This window comes from Artibeus jamaicensis, unplaced genomic scaffold (genome assembly GCF_021234435.1).
Source record: "Artibeus jamaicensis isolate MK-2021 breed Jamaican fruit bat unplaced genomic scaffold, CSHL_Jam_final contig_793, whole genome shotgun sequence".
NCBI classification, from domain to species: Eukaryota; Metazoa; Chordata; class Mammalia; order Chiroptera; family Phyllostomidae; genus Artibeus; species Artibeus jamaicensis.
In genome coordinates, this window is record NW_026521975.1 from 8,826,938 (window position 1) to 8,846,639 (window position 19,702).

At 41.4% G+C, this 19,702-nt stretch overlaps 1 protein-coding gene across 6 annotated transcripts in view; it reads left to right on the forward strand.

The window, feature by feature from the left end:
* Positions 1–19,702, forward strand: part of IQSEC1 (IQ motif and Sec7 domain ArfGEF 1) — a 443,112-nt gene that overhangs the window by 183,059 nt on the left and 240,351 nt on the right. For 3 of the 6 annotated variants that reach the window (XM_053672885.1, XM_053672886.1, XM_037167385.2), the window contains exon 1: positions 8,316–8,340. The exons of 2 other annotated variants lie outside the window; for them this stretch is intronic. The gene's annotated coding sequence lies outside the window, so the exon portion shown is untranslated. Of the gene's footprint in view, positions 1–8,277; positions 8,341–19,702 lie in introns of those variants that run through there. One more of the 6 variants, XM_053672883.1, reaches the window with a different exon arrangement.

Below are 19,702 nucleotides of genomic sequence, written 5' to 3' on the forward strand. Positions count from 1 at the left end.
CATTTACTGGTGGGCATTTATGTTGCTTTCAGCACTTGACTACTGTAAATTGTGCTGCTGTGAACACTGAGATGCATAGGTTCTTTTCTGTTGGTGTTTCAGGAGCCTTAGAGTGTAATCCCAACAGTGGTATTGCTGGGTCAAAGGCAGTTCCATTTTTAGGGTTTTTTTTTTTTTGGGGGGGGAAATCCTATTTTCCACAGTGGCTGCACCAGTCTGCAATCCCACCAACAGAGCACTAGGGTTCCCTTTTCTCCACAACTTCTCCAGCACTTGTTTGTTGATTTGGTTATGATGGCCATTTTGACCAGTGTGAAGTGGTATATCATCGTGGTGTTACGTTGCATGATGCTGAGCATCCTTAAATATGTCTCTGGGCTCTCTGCATGTCCTCCTTGGAGACGTGTCTGTTCGGGTCCTTTGCCCATTTTTTTATTTGGGTTCTTTGTGTTCCTGGAGTGGGGTCATGTGGGTTCTTTATATATTTTGGAGATCAAACCCTTGTCCGAGGTATCATGGGCAAATATATTTTCCCATATGATTGGTTCCCTTCTCACTTTGCTGATGTTTTCTTTAGCCATGCAGAAGCTTTTTATCTTGATAAACTTTCATTGTTTATTCTTTCCTTTATGTTCCTTGGTCTAGGTGATGTATCAGTGAAAATATTACTGCAGAGAATATGAGATTTTTCTGCCTATGTTCTCCTTGAGGCAGAACACCTTTTATGGTGTCGTCTTATGTTTAAGTCTTTTATCTACCTTGAGTTTATTTTTGTGTATTGTATATGTTGGTGATTGAGTTTCTTTTCTTTTTTTCTTTTGCATGTAGCTGTCAAGATCTCCCAACACCATTTGTCAAAGAGGCTCTTTTTACTCCATTTTATGCTTCTGCCCCCTTTATCAAATATTAATTGACCATAGAGACTTGAGTTTATTTCTGGACTCTCTAATATGATCCATTCATCTATGTGTCTGTTATTATGCCAGTAAACAAACTGTTTTCATTATTATGTCCTTGTAATATAGTTTGATATCAGATATTGTGATTCCTCCTACTTTGTTGTTCTTTCTCAAAATTGCTGCTGCTATTCAGGGTCATTTATTGTTCCATATAAATTTTTGAAATGCTTTTCTATATCTGTGAAATATGTCATTGGTATTTTATTAGGGATTGCACTGAATCTAAAAATTGCTTCGGGTGCTGTGGACATTTTAGTGATGTTAATTCTTCCAATCTATGAACGTAGTACATGCTTCCATTTGTTTATGTCTTAGTTTCTTTCTTCAGTGCTGTGTAGTATTCTGAGTACAAGTCTTTTACCTCTTTGGTTAGGTTTATTCCTAGATACTGTATTTTTCTTGTTGCTATATCAAATGGGATTTTTGTCCTGGTTTCTTTTTCTGAAATTTCATTATTGGTGTGCAAAAATGCCTTCGATTTCTGAATATTGACTTTGTGTCCTGCTGTTATGTGAATTTCACTTATTAAGTTGAGTAGTTTTTTGGTGGAGTCTATAGGATTCGCTATGTATACTATCATGTCATGTGCAAACAATGACAGTTTTGCTTCCTCCTTTTCAATTTGGATGCCTTTTTTTCTTTTTCTCATCTGCTTTGGCTAGGACTTCCAATACTGTGTTGAATAGAAGTGGTGAATGCAGACATCCTTCTCTTGTTCCTCATCTTAGTGGGAAAACTCTAAGTTTTTGTCCATTGAGTGTGTCAGCTGTAGGTTTCTTGTATATGGCCTTTATTATGTTGAGATGTGCTCACTCTACTTTGCTGAGTGTTATTATCATAAATGGGTACTGTATGTTATGAAATGCTGTCTTCACATCTATCAATAAGATTATGTGATTTTTGCCTTTCCTTTTGTTTATGTGATACATTATGTTTATCGAATTGCAAATATTGTGCCATCCTTGCATCCCTGGGACGAATTCCACTTGATCATGGTGTATGGTCTTTTTAATATACTGCTGGATACAATTTCTGATATTTTGTTGAGAAGATTAGCATGTATCTTTGCAGAGATATTGGCCTGTAGTTTTCTTTCTTTTTTGTGTCTTTGTCTGGTTTTGGGATTAGGATGATGCTGGCTTCATAAAAAATGTTTGGGAGTATTCTGTCTTCTTGTATATTTTAGAATATTCTGAGAAGGATAGGGGTTAGCTCTTCCTTAAATGTATTGTAAAATCCTCCTGTGAAACTGTCCAGCCTACAGCTTTTGTGTGCTGGGAGTTTTTTGATTACTGCTTCAATTTCACCAGCTGTTATAGGTCTGTTCAGGCTTTCAGCTTCTTCTTCATTCAGTTATGGAAGATTATATTTTTCTAGAACTCCGTCCATTTCACCCAGATTTTCCAATTTCTTTCATATAGCTGTTCATAGTAATTGCGTACACTCCTTTGTATTTCTGTGTTATCAGTTGTAATCTCTTTTATTTCTGATTGTGTTTATTTAGGTCCTTTCTCTTTTTTTCTTGATGAGTCTGCTTAAAGGCTTGTCGATTCTGTTTATCTTTTCAAAGGACCAGCTTCTAGATTTATTGATTATTTGGATTGTTCTTTTAGTCATTTATTTCTGCTCTGATCTTGGATATTTCCTTCCTTCTACTTGCTCTACAAACTGGACTTTGTTTGTTGTTGTTCTCCCAGTTCTTGTAAATTTAGGGTTAGGTTGTTTATTTGAAATGTTTCTCTTGTAGGTAGGCTTGTATTGCTATGCATTTCCCTTCCTGGACTGCCTTTGTTGTGTCCCATAAGTTTGGGAGTTTATTTTTACTTGTTTCCATAAACTTTTTGATTTCTTCCTTGATGTCATTCTTAACCCATTCATGGTTTAGTATAATGCTATTCAATGTCCATGAGTTTGAGTTTTTTTAAAGTTTTTCCTTGAGGTTGGTTTGTAGTTTCAGACCTTTCCAGTGTGATAAAATGCTTGATATACTTTCAATTTTCTGGAATTTGTCGAGGCTTGTTTTGTGCCCTAGCATGTTGTCTACCTTTGAAAATATTCCATGTGCATTTTAAAAGAATGAGTATTTTGCTTCTTTGAAATGGAAGGTTCTATATATGCCAGTTAAGTCCATTTGATCTAGGGCGTTGTTCAATGCCTGAATGTCCTTGTTGATATTTTGTTTGACTGTCTATCCATTTTTGACAGTGGGGTGTTAAAATCACCTAGTGTAAGTGCGTTGCTGTCTACACTTGCCTTGAAGTCCTCCAAGATTTTCCATATATTTTGGTGCTGCTATGTTGGGTGTTTTTATGTTTATAATGTTTCTGTCTTCTTGATGAATTCTTCCCTTGAGTGTTATGAAGTTTCTTTATGGCCTTTTTTTGAAGTCTATTTGTCTGATATAAGTGCTGCTACACCAGCCTTTCTTTCCTGCCCATTTACTGGGAAAATGTGTTTCCAATCCTTCACCTTCACTCTGTGTAGGTCTTTTGTTCTGAGGTGGGTCTCTTGTAGGCAGCATATGTGTGGTCATGTTTTTTTTATCCATTCAGCTACCTGTGTCTTTTGATTTGAGCTTTTACTCCAGTTACACTTAAGATTATTATTGATTGGTACGTATTCATTGCCATTTTACTCCCTTCATATCTGTGTTCCTCTCTCTCACTCTTTTTCTTTCTGTTAAAGCAGTCCCCTTAGCATCTCTTGCAGTACTGGTTTGAAGGAGGTGTATTCTTAGAGGCTTCTTTTGTCTGGGAAGCTCCTTATTTCACCTTCCATTTTAATTTAGAGCCTTTCTGGGTAGAGTAGTCTCTGTTGCTGGCCTTTGATTTTCATTACTTCGAATATTTCTTGACATTCTCTTCTGGGTTAGAGTATTTCTGTTGAAAAGTCAGCTCCTATGTATCTTACTTATTTCTCTCTTGCTGTTTTGAAGATTTTCTCTTTATTTAAAAAAAACTTGTGATTTTAAGTATTTTTAAAATATTAAAATATTTATTTATTTATTTTTTAAAGTAAATACTTTTATTTTTATTTTTTTTACTGAAACATAGTAAGTCATTTTTAATGTTGTCAATTTTCATATCTCAAAGGCTCATGTTATTCTTTTTTTTATTTTTTAAATTTTATTTAGTTATTTTTCAAGTACAGTTTTTTGTCTATTTTTCCCATCCCAGCCTCCCCCCCCCCCTTGCTCCCCCCCTCCCCCCCATTTCCATCCCCCTTAGTTCTCGTCCCTGTGTCCTTCCCATTTGTTCCTCCAAATCCCCCCCCCCTTTTCCCCTTAACTTCCCTTCCTTCTCCCCTCTGGTCACTATCCCCTTGTTCTCTATTTCAGTGTCTTTGTATTTTTTTTTCTGCTTGCTTGTTTGTTTTGTTGTTTAGCTTCCTGTTAAAGGTGAGATCATATGGTATTTGTCTTTCAGCACCTGGCCTATTTCACTCAGCATACTCATAGTGATTTTAAGTATTATGTGTCTTGAGTAGGCCTATTTGGGTTCATCTTGATTAGGACCCTCTGTGCTTCCTGAATTTGTGTCACTTTTCCCCTCCACATTTGGGAAGTCTCCTTCTGGTATTCCTATGATTCACATGTTGTTGAGTTTCAGGTTGTCTTGTAGTTTCCTTGAGCTATGTTTATATTTTTTGAGTCTTTTTTCATACAGTTGCTCTACCTTGGTATTTCTTTCCACCTTGTCTTCCAGCTCACTAATTTGGTACTCTACTTTATCCGGTCTGCTTGTAATTCCTTCTCATGTGTTTTTTTTTATTTTAGAAATTTAATTCTTCATTTTATTCTTGTTCTGGGTTACAGATTCTGTTTCCTTTTTCATACTATTGTATTTCCCACTCAGGTCCTTGTAGTTGTCAGTGAATTCCTTGAGCATTCTTATAATCATTCTTTTGAACTCTATTTCTGATAGTTTGCTTGTCTCCATTTCATTTAGGTCTTTTACTGGGGAGTCTTCCATTCCTTTCAACTGTGGGTTATTTCTGTGTCTTCCTATTTTAAGTGACTGTTCTTATTTGTTTCTATGATTCCTGATGCTCTGCTTTGCCAGATGTCTTTGTGGGGTAAACTTCTGTAGTAGGAGTTCTGTGGGACTCAGTGGTGTGGTCTCTTTGATCCCCTTGTCTGGATGCTCTGGAGTTACCCTTTCTTCTGTTTATATGGGCTCTCTTGTTGTACTTGGGCTTTACCTGTTGGTGCCTCTTTTGTTGGTGGGTTCTCTTCTCCAGTGGGTTTACTGGTATTCACAACTCCCATCTTGTCTTGTATGTGATCAGGGCAGGGTGAAGATGAAATGGAGTAAGAGAGCTGGAGAGTATTCTGTGGGATTTAAGTACTAGCAAGTAGAGAACAGATAGGTGATCCTTTGGAGAAGTACATCAGTAACCATGACCATTCACCTGACCAGTCACTGTTTATAAAAGGTGAAAAGGAAATAAGACACTTATTAAAAGGGATAAAGAATTTGAGCTGACTTTAGAAAGCAGAGCACTTATGCAAATTTTTATGGTGAGATATAGTGGGAGTAAGGGGTAGAAACTTGGTGTAGTTTGTGAGAGAATAAACTTAATCACAACAGTTATAAAGCTCAGGAAGATGGTGAAATGGATTATGACCAGGAAAGGGTGCTGTGTGGGACTTGGAATAACAATAATATGATAAGGAATATATAATGTGAATAAGAGAATAAGAAATAAAATACCAAAGGTAGTGTGTTATTGGAATATGAGTGAAGAGAAGGAAGAAAAATGCAATATGAAAGGAAAAATAAAGAAAACAAATCAAACAATGAAATCAAACACACAAAACAGAACAAAAAGCTAAACAGTACAAAGAAATAAAAAAATATTTTAAAATGCATGTTCTGAAGGATAGTAAAGTAAAATTTGTCTCAGCTGTTGGTATTAAACTTTTGAGTTCTTTCGGGTTCTGTCTTTGGTCTTCTCACAGCTCCAGGTCACCTTCTGCCGACTTTAAACTTGCCAAGGGGGTTCTGCTGTTCTTCTTGGATGCTGCACGCAGATATGGTCTCATCTCCTTTTTTTTTTTTCTTTCTTGTGGTTTTGACAGGATGGTAACTCAGTCTGGGCAACAATATTCACAGGTGTCCAGAAAGTAGACCACTTTCTTAAACCACATACAATAACAAATTCAAAATGTAGTAAAAACTTAAATATAAGACCTGAAAGTATAAAAACTAAAAGAAAACAGGCAGTAAACTCTTTGATACCTCTTTTAGCAATATAGTTTGGGTATATCTCCTTGAGTGAGAGAAAGAAAAGGAAAAAATAAAGAAATGGACTACATCAAAGTAAAAACTTTTTGCACAGCAAAGAAAACACTCAATAAAACAAATGGACAACCTACTGAATGGGACAAAATAGTTGGCATCAACACATATGATAAGGGATTATTGCCCAAAATATGTAAGGAACTTGTACAACCTTACACCAAAAAACCCCCAAATAATCCAGTGACCAAATGGCAGAGGACCTGAATAGGTACTTCTCCATCAAGGCCATGCATGGCCAAGGGATGTATGAAAAATGCTCAGTGTCACTAATTACCAGGGATATGCAAATTTAAAACACAATGAGATATGATCTTGTGCCTGTCAGGATTACTGTCATCAATAAATCAACAACCTATTTGAATATTCAATTCCATTCTTCAGTATCTTATAATTTTCCGAGTATGGGTCTTTTACATCCTTGGTTAGGTTTATTCCTGGGTATTTTATTCTTTTTCAAGCAATTGTGATTGGGATTGTTTTTTTAATATCACTTTCTGTTTGTTCATTATTGGCATATAAAAATGCAACTGGCCCTGGCTGGCATAGCTCAGTGGATTGAGTGCGGGCCTGCAAACCACACCATTGCAGTTCGAATCCCAGTCAGGGCACATGCCTGGGTTGCAGGCCAGTTCCCAGCAGGGGACTCATGAGAGGCAACCATACATTGATGTTTCTCTCCCTCTCTCCTTCCCTTCCTCTCTAAAGATAAATAAATAAAATCTTTAAAAAATGCAACTGATTTCTGGGTATTAATTTTGTGTCCTGGTACTCTGCCAAAATAATTTATCAATTCTAGTAGGTGCTTGGTGGAATCTTTGGGATTCTTTATGTATATATACTATTACGTCATCTACAAATAATGACAGTTTTACTTCTTCCTTTCCAATTTGGATACCTTATAATTCTTCTTGTCTGATTGCTGTGGCTAGGACTTCCAGTAGTATGTTGAATAAGAGAGGTGAAAGCGGACATCTTGTAGTTCTTGCTCATTGGATATGATGCTGGCAGTGAGTTTGTCAAACATGCCCTTTATTATGTTTAGGTATCCTCCCTCTATTTCCACAATGCTGAGAGTTTTTACCATAAGTGGGTGCTAGATTCCATCAAGTGCTTTTTCTTCATCTATTGACATGATCATGTGTTTTTTTTATCTTTCATTTATTTGTGTGGCGTATCACATTTATTGATTTGCAAATGTTGTACCATCCTTGCATTCCCAGAATAAGTCCCACTTGGCCATGGTGTATGATATTTTTGATATTTTTGATGCTTTGCTCTATTAAATTTGCTAATATTTTGTTGAGTATCTTAGCATCTATGTTCATCAGTGTTATTGGCCAATAATTTTCTTTCTGTAGTGTATTTATCTGATTTTGAAATTGGGATGTTGCTAGCTTCATAAAATGAACTTGGGGGGGTCTTCCCTCCTCTTGAATTTTGTGAAATAGTTTGAGAAGGAGAGGTAATAATTCTCAGAATGTTTGATAAAATTCCCCTGTGAAGCCATCTGCTCCAGAGCTTTTGTTGTTGGGAGTTTTTTTATTACTGCTTCAGTTTCACTAGGGGTAATCTGTCTATTCAGATTCTCTGATTCTTCTTGATTTAGTTTTGGAAGATTGTATGTTTCTAGGAATTCCTTTTTGTCCTGGTAGTCCAGTTTGCTGGCCTACAGTTGTTCATAATATTTTTTGCAATCCTTAGTATTTCTTTGATGTCAGTTGTTATTTCTACTCTTTCACTTCTGATTTTATTTCTTTGGGTCCTAACTTGTTTTCTTGGTGAGTCTGCTTAAAGATTCATTGGATTCATTGATCTTTTGTATCACTTTTTTAGACCCTAATTTGTTTATTAGTGCTCTGATCTTTATCATTTCCTTGTATCTACTTGCTTTGGTCTTTCTTTATTGTCCTTTTTCAAACTCCTTTAAGTGTGAAATAGATTGTATATTGAGCTGCTGGTTCTTTTATTTATTTATTTTTTAGATGGGCCTGTAATGCTATGCATTTCCCTCTTAGGACTGCTTTCCCAGTGTCCCACAGCTTTTGGATTGTTGTGTCCTCATTTTCATTTGTTTCAAGGTATGTGTTGACTTCTTCTTTGATCTCATTGTTAACCCACTTATTGTTTAATAACATGTTATTTAGCATCCATATCTGTATATTGTTCAATTTTCTTCATGTGATTGATATCTAGTTTCATAGTCTTGTGGTCAGAGAAGACGCTTGATATGAATTTCAAATTTTAAATTTATTGAGAATTGTTTTGTGTCCTGACATGTGGTCTATCCTAGAAAATGTTCCACGTGGACTTGAAAGGAATGTATATTCTGCTGCTTTGCAGTGAAATGCTCTGAGGATATCAATTCATTTGATCTAGTGTGTCAGTCCACTGTCTCCTTGTTGATTTTCTGTCTGTAAGATCTATCCATTGAAGTCAACAGGATGTTGAAATCCCCTAATTTGACTGTATTTCTGTCAATCTTTCCCTTTATGTTCATCAAGATTTGCTTTACATATTTAAGTGCTCCTATGTTGGGTGAGCAAATTGTACTAGGTTATATCCTCTTGTTGCACTGATCCTTTTATCATTATGTAGTGTCCTTTGTCTCTGACCATAGCCTTGGTTTTAAAGCTATTTCGTTGGATATAAGTATTGCTACCCCAGCCTTTTTTCCCTTTCCATTTGCATGAAATATCTTTTTCCATTTCTTTACTTTTAGTCTGCGTGTGTCTTTTGTTTGAGATTGTCTCTTGGAGACAGTATATATATGGGTGTTGCTTTTTTTTGAAAGATTTTATTTATTTTATTTTTAATTAGCATACAATAATTGTGCCTCAGATAAATCTCATTGGCTACAATACTGCCACCGTGCAAAGCTCTTTATTTTGTTTTTAAACAGAGGGGAAGGAAGGGAGAAAGAGAGGGAGAGAAACTTCAATGTGTGGTTGCCTCTCGTGTGCCCCCTACTGGGGGTCCTGGCCCACAACCCAGGCATGTGCCCTGACTGGGAATTCAACCAGCCACCCTGTGTTTTGCAGGCAGGCGCTCAATCCACTGAGCCACACCAGCCAGGGCTGTTTTCTTATCCATTCAGCAACAGTATGTCTTGTTTTGGAGCATTTATGCCACTTACATTTAAAGTGATTATTGATAAATACATATTTATCGCCATTTTATTTTTTGACTATTTTCCTTTGCTGCTTCTTCTTCTTCTTCTTCTTCTTCTTCTTCTTCTTCTTCTTCCTCCCCCTCCTCTTCCTCTCCCCTCCTCTTCCTCTTCCTCTTAGAAGCCCTTTAACATTTGTTGTAGTACTGGTTTGATGTGAACAAACTCCTTTAGCTTTTTCTTGTCTGGGAAGCTCCTATCTCTCCTTCAGTTTTAAATGATAGCCTTGCTGGGTAAAGTAGCCTTGGTTGTAGGTCCTTTCTTTTCATCAGTTTGAATATTTCATGTCAGTCCCTGTTTCTTGCAGTGTTTCTGTTGAGAAATCAGATCACAGTCTAATGGGAGACCCCTTGTAGGTAACTAACTGCTTCACCCTTGTGACTTCTAATATCGTCTCTTGTCTTTAAGCCTTGTCACTTTAATTATGATGTGTCTTCATGTGTCCTCTTTGGATCCATCTTGTATGGGACTGTCTGTGCTGCCTGGGGTTGTGTGTTTTTCCCCTCACCTAGTTAGGGTAGTTTTGGGTCATTATTCTTCAAGTCAGTTCTCTGTCTCTTGCTCACTCTCTTCTCCTTGTGGTGCTCCTGTGATGTGTATGCTCTTACACTTCATGTGGTCCCAAAGCCCAAAGGTGTCTTAAACTGTCCTTATTTTTTATTTAATTTTTTTCTTTGCTGCTCTGGTTTGGTTTTTTCTACCTTGTCTTCTGAATTGCTGATTAGATCCTTTGCTTCATCTACCTTCCTGTTTATTCCTTCCAGTGTATTATTTATTCCAGATACTGCATTTTTTATTTCTGACCAGTACTTTTTATGGTTTTTATATCTTTTTTAATGCTGCTGGGTATCCTTATAATCATTAGTCTGAAGTCTCTATCTGGTAAATTGCTTGCCCCCATTTCATTTAGTTCTTTTGCTGGAGATTTATCCCGTGCTTTATTACAGGACATGTTTTTTTGTCTTCCCATGTTCCCCATCTCTTTGTGTTTGCTTCTCTGTATTAGATGTGCAGACACTCTGGTGCAGCCCTGTGTCAGACACCGCCGGGACTGGCCTCGGGCATCCTGTTGGAGCTGTCAGTGATCCACAGCATGTGCTTGCCTCTCCTGGGCCTGGGTGCATGTGTGAGGAACCAGGCTGCCTGACACTGTACCCTTGATAATTCTGGCCTTTCTGTACAACTTCCCCTCCCCACCATATGTGGAGTTTCTCCTGTGAAATGCCACTGCCAAGAGTCACCACGGCCACTGGCCTGGCCCGCCTGTCATCCTGTCTCAGCCTGCTGGTTGTGCTTGGAGCTGTGCCCACATCACAGCCTGCTCAGACACCTTCCGTTTGCTTCGGGATGGCAGTCCTCTGAATTCTGCAGTTCTTCACTTAGCAGGGGGCCTGGCATAGTACACACTCACTAAATATTGTTGTACCACTTGCAGGGAGCTCTTTGCATGCTGCCTCTGCCTATGTGCTATTCACACCCTACCTTAGTTAGTCCTCTGTGTTCTCGACAGCTCTTCATTGCCCACACACTTGTCTTGTTAATCAGCAAGCTCTTGTGGCTCTTCCTTCAGAATCAACCCTTTTGCTGCCCCACCTGGACCATACCATGACCATTTCTTTTTACTTAGCTTGCAGCTTCACAAGTGGTCTCCCTGCTCTTCCCTCGGTCACAGGGATCCAGATAAAACCCAAGTCAGCCCTGGTTTCTCTACCCAGCACTCTCCCACATACTTGGAAGACATATGAAGGGATGCTCCACCCCACTAATCATCAGAGAAATGCAAATTGAAACCAGAATGAGATATCACCTCATACCTGTCAGAATGGCTATCATCAGAAAAAAAAAAAAGGCCAACAAGAAGTGCTAGTAAGGATGTAGAGAAAGGGGAACACTTTTGCACTGTTGGTGGGAATGCGGACTGGCACACCCACTGTGGGAACCAGTATGGAGATACCTCAAGAAATTAAAAATGGATATGCCTTTTGACCCAGTGATTCCACTTCTGGGAATGTATTCAAAGGAATCCAAAACACTGACTTGAAAGAACATTTACACACCTGCGTTCACCGCTGTTGTTTTTAACAATTGCCTAGGTATGGAAGTAGCCTAAGTGTGCATCAGTAGATGAGTAGATAAAACAATCATGGGACATTTATACAATGGAATACTACTCAGCCATAATAAAGAAGAAAAATTTACCCTTTGCAACAGTATGGATGGATCTGGAGAACATTAAGCTAAGTGAAAGAAGCTAATCAGAGAAAGGCAAATACCATATGATTTCACTCATATGTGGAATCTAATGAACAAGCTGAACTAACAAGAAAAATAGAGACAGACTCATAGATAGGGAGCAAGATGACAGCTAAGATGTAGGAGGTGGTTAAGGGGTGGAGGGAGAAGCAAAAAGGACTTCTGGTCAAGAACAACAGTGAGGTGATTGTAGTGGGGGCATAAGGGCACTAAATGGTAATAAAGAAATATAATAAAAATAGAAAAATAAATAAACACATAAAAAGCAAGTGTTGGGGAGGATGTGGAGAAAAGGGAACCCTGGTGCACTGTTGGTGGGATTGTAAATTTGTATAGCCACTATGGAAAACAGTATAAAGTTTCCTTAAAAAATTAAAAATAGACTGCCATATTACCCAACAATTCCCTTTCTGGGTACGTATTTGATGAAACCCCAAGCCCTAATTTGAAAAGATATATGCACTCCTGTGTTCATTGGAACATTACTAATAATATTCAATATATGGAAGCCACCTAGGTGTTCATTGATAGATGAATAGATAAAGAGGATGTGATGTATATACATGTGATGAAATATTATTTAGCAATAAAGAAGAAGAAAATCTTGCATTTAGCAACAACATGGATGGACCTAGAAGGTGCTGTAAGTGAAATAATCCAAAGACAAATACTATATGATTTCACTTATATGTGAAATCTAAAAAAAACAAAACAAGTAAATAAACAAAACAAAACAGAAGCAGACTCATAGTTACAAGTCTGATGGTTGCCAAAGGTGAGGTGGTGCAGTTGGGAGATAGGAATTAAAATAAATAAATTTAAAGAACAAGAACTTTGAGATTTTGTGCAGTGATGAAGTTAATCTTCTTCCTCTCATAATTTTGTTAGAGAATGACCAGACCAAACTGTTCCAATGAGACAAGTCTCAGAGCCTCTCACAGTGGCCAAGTATCTTACGAAAGAACCACACTGAGAGGGTGCACCAGGCCTAGATTAGGACAACATCTCTCCCGCAGATTGCTTCAAGTCCTCCTTGGGTGCATAGCTGGTATCCAGTGAACATCCTTGTCCTATTTGTTTTCTTGGCCAGGGCATAGTGGGGAGGAGGTGTCTGGAGTCTGGTTTCTTTCTATAACAAGAGATGCCAGCATGTAGAGAACCTTTATGCAATACCCATTCCTACAGGAGAGATACCATTATCTCCATTTTACAGATCTGGAAACTGAGGCCCAGAATGGCTGATGGAGAACACAATCTCCTAAGAGATTTGTGTGGGACTTGATTTGTGCTGCCATTGTCCTCACTTTTGACCACACACTGTACTGCCCTCCTCTGTCTGTCTCCCACTCCTCCGGCTCCTGGCTGTCTCTCTTCCCTGCCCACGTCACCTCCTGTTCCTGGGACATGCAGGGCCTGCCCTCCCCACTCAGTCACCTCTGACTCTATATGCTTAGAACAAAATTCACAATGCACTCATCTCTCCTCAAACTCCTGAGGACTTCCTCACTTAAAATGTATTTAACATCTTCTCTTTTATTCACTAATTTGATAAATATGTGTTAAGTCCCGATGGGAACTGTGAGCTATTCTGGATGCTGGAGATACAGTAATGAGTGGCTAGACTCTGTCAGGTGGAGGAGAGACACTCATGGGTGAACCTGTAAATATTAGGTGCCTGCCATAGGAGTATCACTGCCAGGATACTCCTATGGCAGGCACCATTCCAGGAGGGCCATTCCAGGGCACAGAAGGAGCCTCACTTTGGGGGTAGGTGGTGGTGGTCAGGGAAGAATAATTAGAAGTATAGGTAGAAGGAGGTCAACAGCCACAAAAAGAGCCTTGAGGAGCAATATTTGAGGCAAAAGGAATAGCAGGAGCAAAGGCTCTGAGATGGGAATGTACTCAGCATGTCTAATAAGTAGAAGAAAGAGAATAGAATTTGATAGTAAAGGGCAAGGCTAGATGGGGAAGCAGAAGCCAAGGTGTAAAGGTTATTCTAAGTGCATTGGGAGCTGATGATCATTCTGTGCAGGGGGGTGACATCTGGATTCTGTGTTAAAAATGTCCCTTTGGCCATTGGGTGGAAGAGAAGCTGGTCAAGGGTACCCCTGAAGAGGTCTTCCTGTATAGCCAGGGGCAGACATGGTGGTAGCCAAGTCACATGGTAGTGTGGAGGTGGTATGTTGTGGATTTGAATTTGGGATCTGCCCTTGCATTGGTACTGAAGGATTGTTGAAAGGTTAAGTGTGAACTGAAGCAGCCACTGAAAGGAGGGTGGCTGTGACTGAGCTAGGAAAGCCTTGGGGGAGGACAGGAGCTCCCATGGGAGGTATGCCGGAGAGCCCCCCCGGTCATGGGTCAGGTAGGTGGGGTCACTGTCCATAACCTTGGCCAGTTATACCTGTAATGTCAGTCCCACTAATGCACTTTCTTGAGCTCTTAACATGTCAGCCCCATCTAGCTCATCACAGCTTGGGTATTTCTTTAACGTGCACAATTGCAATTGCACTTCACAGTGCACATGGGGAAGTAGGGGGACATGCCATCAACATCTCCATTTTACAGAGAAGCTACTACTTTCTGCCTCAGTTGTTTTAGTTGTCTAAGTAGGGGCTCAGAGCCCTGCAGGTCTGTATTGCAGTCCACAGACTGTCCTGGCAGAGCAGGATTTCAGAAGTCATTGGATCAAACCCCCTTACAGGCAGACAAACTGAGGCTTATGGGTAGAGAGGATCACCCCCCTTGCTTAATGTTCTGGAGTCCTAGAATTCCCTGTTTTGGAGGCACAGTTTGGTGAGTTCTTTGGGAACCATTTTGACCTCCAGGAAGCTGGCCAATCCCCTAGCAGTCACAGCTTGCTAAGCAACCAGGATCACCTGGTTTCTAAGGGGGTCCTGATGCTCTGCTGTCACTGCCATTCCCCTCCCCGGCCCTCCACAGGCTGCTCACCCTTCAGCCTTGCAAAGAGACCTTGCACCCTTAAGTGAGCTTCCTGGGGAAAAATGGGGTACAAATCCACACTGAGCCTTGAATGGGCAGCATTTCTCGGGCCACTGTTGTCCTCAAGCTGCCACACCTTAATACAGATAGGAGGGCAGGGCTGTGGTCCAATAAAACTCTTTACAAAAGCAGGCGGCAGTCCAAATTTGGCTGCAGGATCATAGTTGGCCAACTCTCGTTTCACATATACCAAACCCCATGCTAACCCAGATTGGTCAGTCTGACCCCTGGATAAGCTACATCCCTGGTCTGGGGCCGTGGGCCAGAGCAGGGCCCTGGGCTTGGGGGAGCAGAGCTACATCTGAGTCTTTCTTTACTGTTCCACTTCTCAGTGTGATCCCAAGCAACTTGCTTAACCTCTCTGGGCCTCACCACACCTGAACGCTCAATGGGGAGTAAAAACCCAGGGCTCCCAGTTCTTTGATTGAGAAAGGCTGGCTGGGGGGAGACTTGGGCCAGGCTAAGGACTCATCAGGCTTCATTTCCACTGATCCTCACTGGTGTTGATGCTGGCCCTCAACATTTCAGATGTCACCCACCCACGTTTGGGTGTGAATGCAGGCCTGTGTGGGGCCGACAGCGGCCACAGGCCACATGCCCCTACGACCCTGCAGCTCAGAGATGCCTGACTCCTCCTGTGCTGCGATGCAGTGGTTCTGGGAATGTCCTTCTGGAAGATGAGAAGCCAGGCCTGCCCACAGATGCTGTCTATAGATTTGAAATAAATTGTGAGGAGGCCCAGAAATTAGAAATGAACTCCCTCCCCTGGCCTGCATGCCCATGTTCATTACCATCTGGTAATGACCTTCCAAGTCCTCTGTGTTCAGCTCGCTTATCACAGAGTCAGCCTGCACAGAGCCTCCTTGGCTGAGTTTTGTCTTTTTTTTTAATCATTTGCTCAGTGGGTGTATTATCTGACATGTAATTGTCTTTCTAGGAGAAATTAATTTTCAGGATCTTGAATGGTTTATTAAAATAGAGAGAGTAGTGACGCCCAGCCCTGCTCAGGGGCTTGGGGGACGTCTGCACACCTACACAGGGAGCATGCAGGCAAATTCTCCTCCTGCATGGCAGGACCACCAGCCTGTGTCACTTAAATTCTCCCAGACCTCCTTTTCCATTAGACTGACACAGAAGGAGCTTCTTGAGTGTCAGAGATGAGGGGATGCTGCCACCCTGGGGGGCTCAGGAGTCTGATTGTGTGGTCAGGACGTGGATTCACATCATGATGTATCAGGTGATTTCATCTGTGACTTTGGCTAGGTCCGCCACTCTGAGCTTCAGGGTCCTTGGCATCCAGTGAAGCCAGTACCAGTCACATGGTGGGATGCGCTCCTGGAGGGGACTGTGCTGAGCTCTGTCTCTGAGGCATCAGGCAGGCGCCTGCAGGACATGGTCAGTAGCACACAACCCAAACACTGCCCTCACCTTTGGCTGTCTTCTCAGGGTGGAGCTTGGCTGGCTCCTGGTTCCCAAGGCCTTCTCTCCCCATATTTATTCATTCACTGGCTTCTTGCTTTATTCATTTGTTTATTCCCATAGTCAGTCCATTCCCCACTGAACAGCTGGAGAGATCCTGACAAACCCGAAGTCTGTCCAAGGCCCTCCTGTCTCCATCCCTGCCATACTTCCCCCAGTTCACAATCAGAGACAAGTCCCCTCAAGAATGCTCATGGTCCTGATTACCTAACCCGTCATCTCTCTGCCCTTAGCTCTTCCTGGGCTCCCTGTCACTCACTTGGCTCTGGACACACTCCTGCCCCAGGGCCTTTGCACTGCTATGCTTTCAGCCTGGCTCAGTCTTCCCCCAGTTGCCTCGTGGTTCCCTCACCCCCTTCTAGTCTCTGCACAGTTTTATCTCATGGAGGCCTTCCCTGGCAAGCCTGTCTCTGTCTGCAGCATTGGGCCTTTCCCTGGAGGTTGGTATTGCTGTTTACAGTGAATGTCTCTGTGTATTGGGTTTGCTTCATTATCCTCTCCCCTGCTAGAAAGTAAGTGCACTGCTGGCAGGCCTGATTCAGGGCAGGTGCTGAGAGTTCTTTTGTCTGTCCCTGGCTGACCTTAATTACTTCTGCCCAGCTGTGAGAGAGTTGGCCTTTAATTTAGATGGAGGGCCTCTTTCAGTTTCCTGTTGCCTGAGCAGTGCCCTGAGGCAGTTTCGAATGATCATTCTCCATTGTGCACAAGCAGCTCGAGAGGCAGACCTGATCTGTCCCCTTGCTTATGAGAGCCAGGTGTTCCGCAGAATGGCTTAGGGCCCAGTCCTGGTGGATCCGTTGGAATCCTGCTTCATTGCCCTTGAAACCCCTCTGCTGGTCCCGTCCTTGCTGGCTCCCTCCCCGGTGCTCTGAGATCCCTCTGCTCATCGCTCTATTCAACCCCATCTCAGATTGCATAGTTTTTCATAATTAAATGTTTGCCTTCTCCCTCTGGACTGTGAGCAGCTCCTCCTTCAGGAAGGGAAGCGAAAAAATTAGCATTGATCGAGTATGTGCCATTTGAGACTTTGGGGAGAAATACCAGTAGCCCTTAGAGGTTACACGCCTGCCTAAGGGCACACAGCACTAAGAGTCAAAGAGCTGGGATCTGGATTTGGGACCCTTCCTCGATCCTGTGCCCTGTCTGCCCTGTGTCATATCTCTGTGGGAGAGGACAGGCGTGGGGAACATAGGCTAGGGTCAGAGAAACCTGACTGGAGAATCCCCCTCTCACACCAAGCCTGAGTTTGATCATCTGTAAACTGCAGTGACAATCACAGAGTGGCCTCAAGGATCTGGTGAAGCTGCAGAGAAGGAAGGGAGGACAGAAAGTTCTTATCCTGGCTCTTGGGGGCCTAAAAGTTACTCCTACCATAGACTGCCCAGGCTGCCCTGCACACACCCCCATCAGTAGTGAGCTGGAGGAGTTGGCAGCAGGCCTGTGTGCGTTAGCTCCCACACTGTCCCTGTTCCAAGGGAATGCCTTCTGAGGAACATGCCACTGTGGCCAAAAAGAGCTTTCAAAGGCTTACTGGGGAGCAGAGAACAGCTTGGGGGCCATCCCGTTCCCCCATCTCAGTCCTTGACTGCCTCCCAGGCCGGACCCAGGGGAGGTAAGGAGGCTAAACAAAACAAACAAAACAAAAAAACCAAGCCAGCATATACCTTATTTTAAAATCTGTTTAAAACCTATTCACTGACCACAGAGGGCTGGGCCACATGGTCCTCTCTTATAGCTGTGACTACAGATGGGATCATTTGCATTTTTTCTTATATTTCCTTTGACAGGTGAATTAAAGGATTTTTTTTAAAATTTATATTCTCGTCGTTTGCCTAAAATGTAAACGTGGTTTCACTGTTTGATTGGGCTTCTCTGACCCTCACCCACCACACTCCTTCAAGTCATTGAAACTGGAGAAAATACCCAAGGGATAGGCTGTATATTTATCAGGTTTAAACATCAAGTCTGGGAGTTAGGAGTCTAAAGAATCAGGCTTTATTGAGATGGTGACTAGTGTTTTTCTCTTTTAAGTGCTGAGTGCAGATATCCTGTGGGTTTGTCTTTGGCATGTGGGTCTGTGAGCTCACACACTTCTTTTCTTTTTAAGTTATTTTATTGTTGTTCAAGTACAGCTGTCTGCATTTAACCCCCACTCCCCCAACCCCAGCCATCCCCACCTGCCTCCCCTACTTCCACCCCCCTTGGTTTTGTCCATGTGTCCCTTATAGTTGTTCTGAAAACCCTTCCACCCTCCCTCCATTATCACCTCTCATCTCCCCTCCGGTTACTGTCGGATTGTTCTTAATTTCAATGTCTCTGGTTATATTTTGCTTGCTTGTTTGTTTTGTTGATTAGATTCCACTTATGGGTTAGATCATATGGTATTTGTATTTCACCACCTGGCTTATTTCACTTAGCATAATGCTCTACAATTCCATCCATGCTGTCACACAGGGTAGGAGCTCCTTCTAGCTTCTGCTGCATAGTATTCCATCATGTCAGTGTTCCATAGTTTTCTTTTATCCACTCATTTACTGATGGGCACTTAGGTTGCTTCCAGCACTTGGCTATTGTAAATTGTGCTGCTATGAACACTGGGGTGCATAGGTGCTTTTTGATTGGTGTTTCAGGGTTCTTGGATATAATTTCAGCAGTGGAATTGCCAGGTCAAAAGGGAGTTCCATTTTTAGTTTTCTGAGGAAATTCTTTATTGTTATCCACAATGGCTGCACCAGTCTGCATTCCCACCAACAGTGCACTAGGGTTGTCTTTTCTCCACATCCTCTTCAAAAATTTTTGTTTGTTGATTTGTTTATGTTGGCCATTCTCACTGGTGTGGACTGGTATCTCATTGTGGTTTTAACTTGCATCTCTCCGAGGGCTACTGAGCATCTTTTCATGCGTTTCTGGGCCCTCTGTATGTCCTCCTTGGAGAAGTGTCTGTTGCCCATTTTTTAATTGGGTTATTTGTCTTCCTGGAGTGGAGTCATGTGAGTTCTTTATATATTTTGGAGATCAAACCCTTGTCTGAGGTACCATTGGCAAATATGTTTTCCCATATACTTGGTTCACTTTTCATCTTAATGCTGTTTTCATTAGCCATGCAGAAGCTTTTGATTTTGATGATATCCCATTTGTTTATTTTTTTCTTTATGTCCCTTGCTCTAGCAGGCATATCAGTGAAAAAATTGCGATGTGGAATGTCTGAGATTTTCCTGCCAATGTTTTCCTCTAGGACTTTTATGGTGTCATGACTTATAGTTAAGTCTTTTCTCCACCGTGAATTTATTTTTGTGTATGGTGTAAGTTGGTGATTGAGGTTTGTTTTTTTTTTGCATGTAGCTGTCCAGATGTCCCAACACACCATTTGTTGAAGAGGCTATTTTTACTCCATTTTATGCTTCTTTGCCCTTTATCGAATATTAATTGACCATAGAGACTTGGGTTTATTCCTGGGCTCTCTGTTCTGTTTCATTGGTCTATGTGTCCTTGTGTCAGAACCAGGCTGTTTTTATTACAGTGGCCTTTTAATACAGTTGATA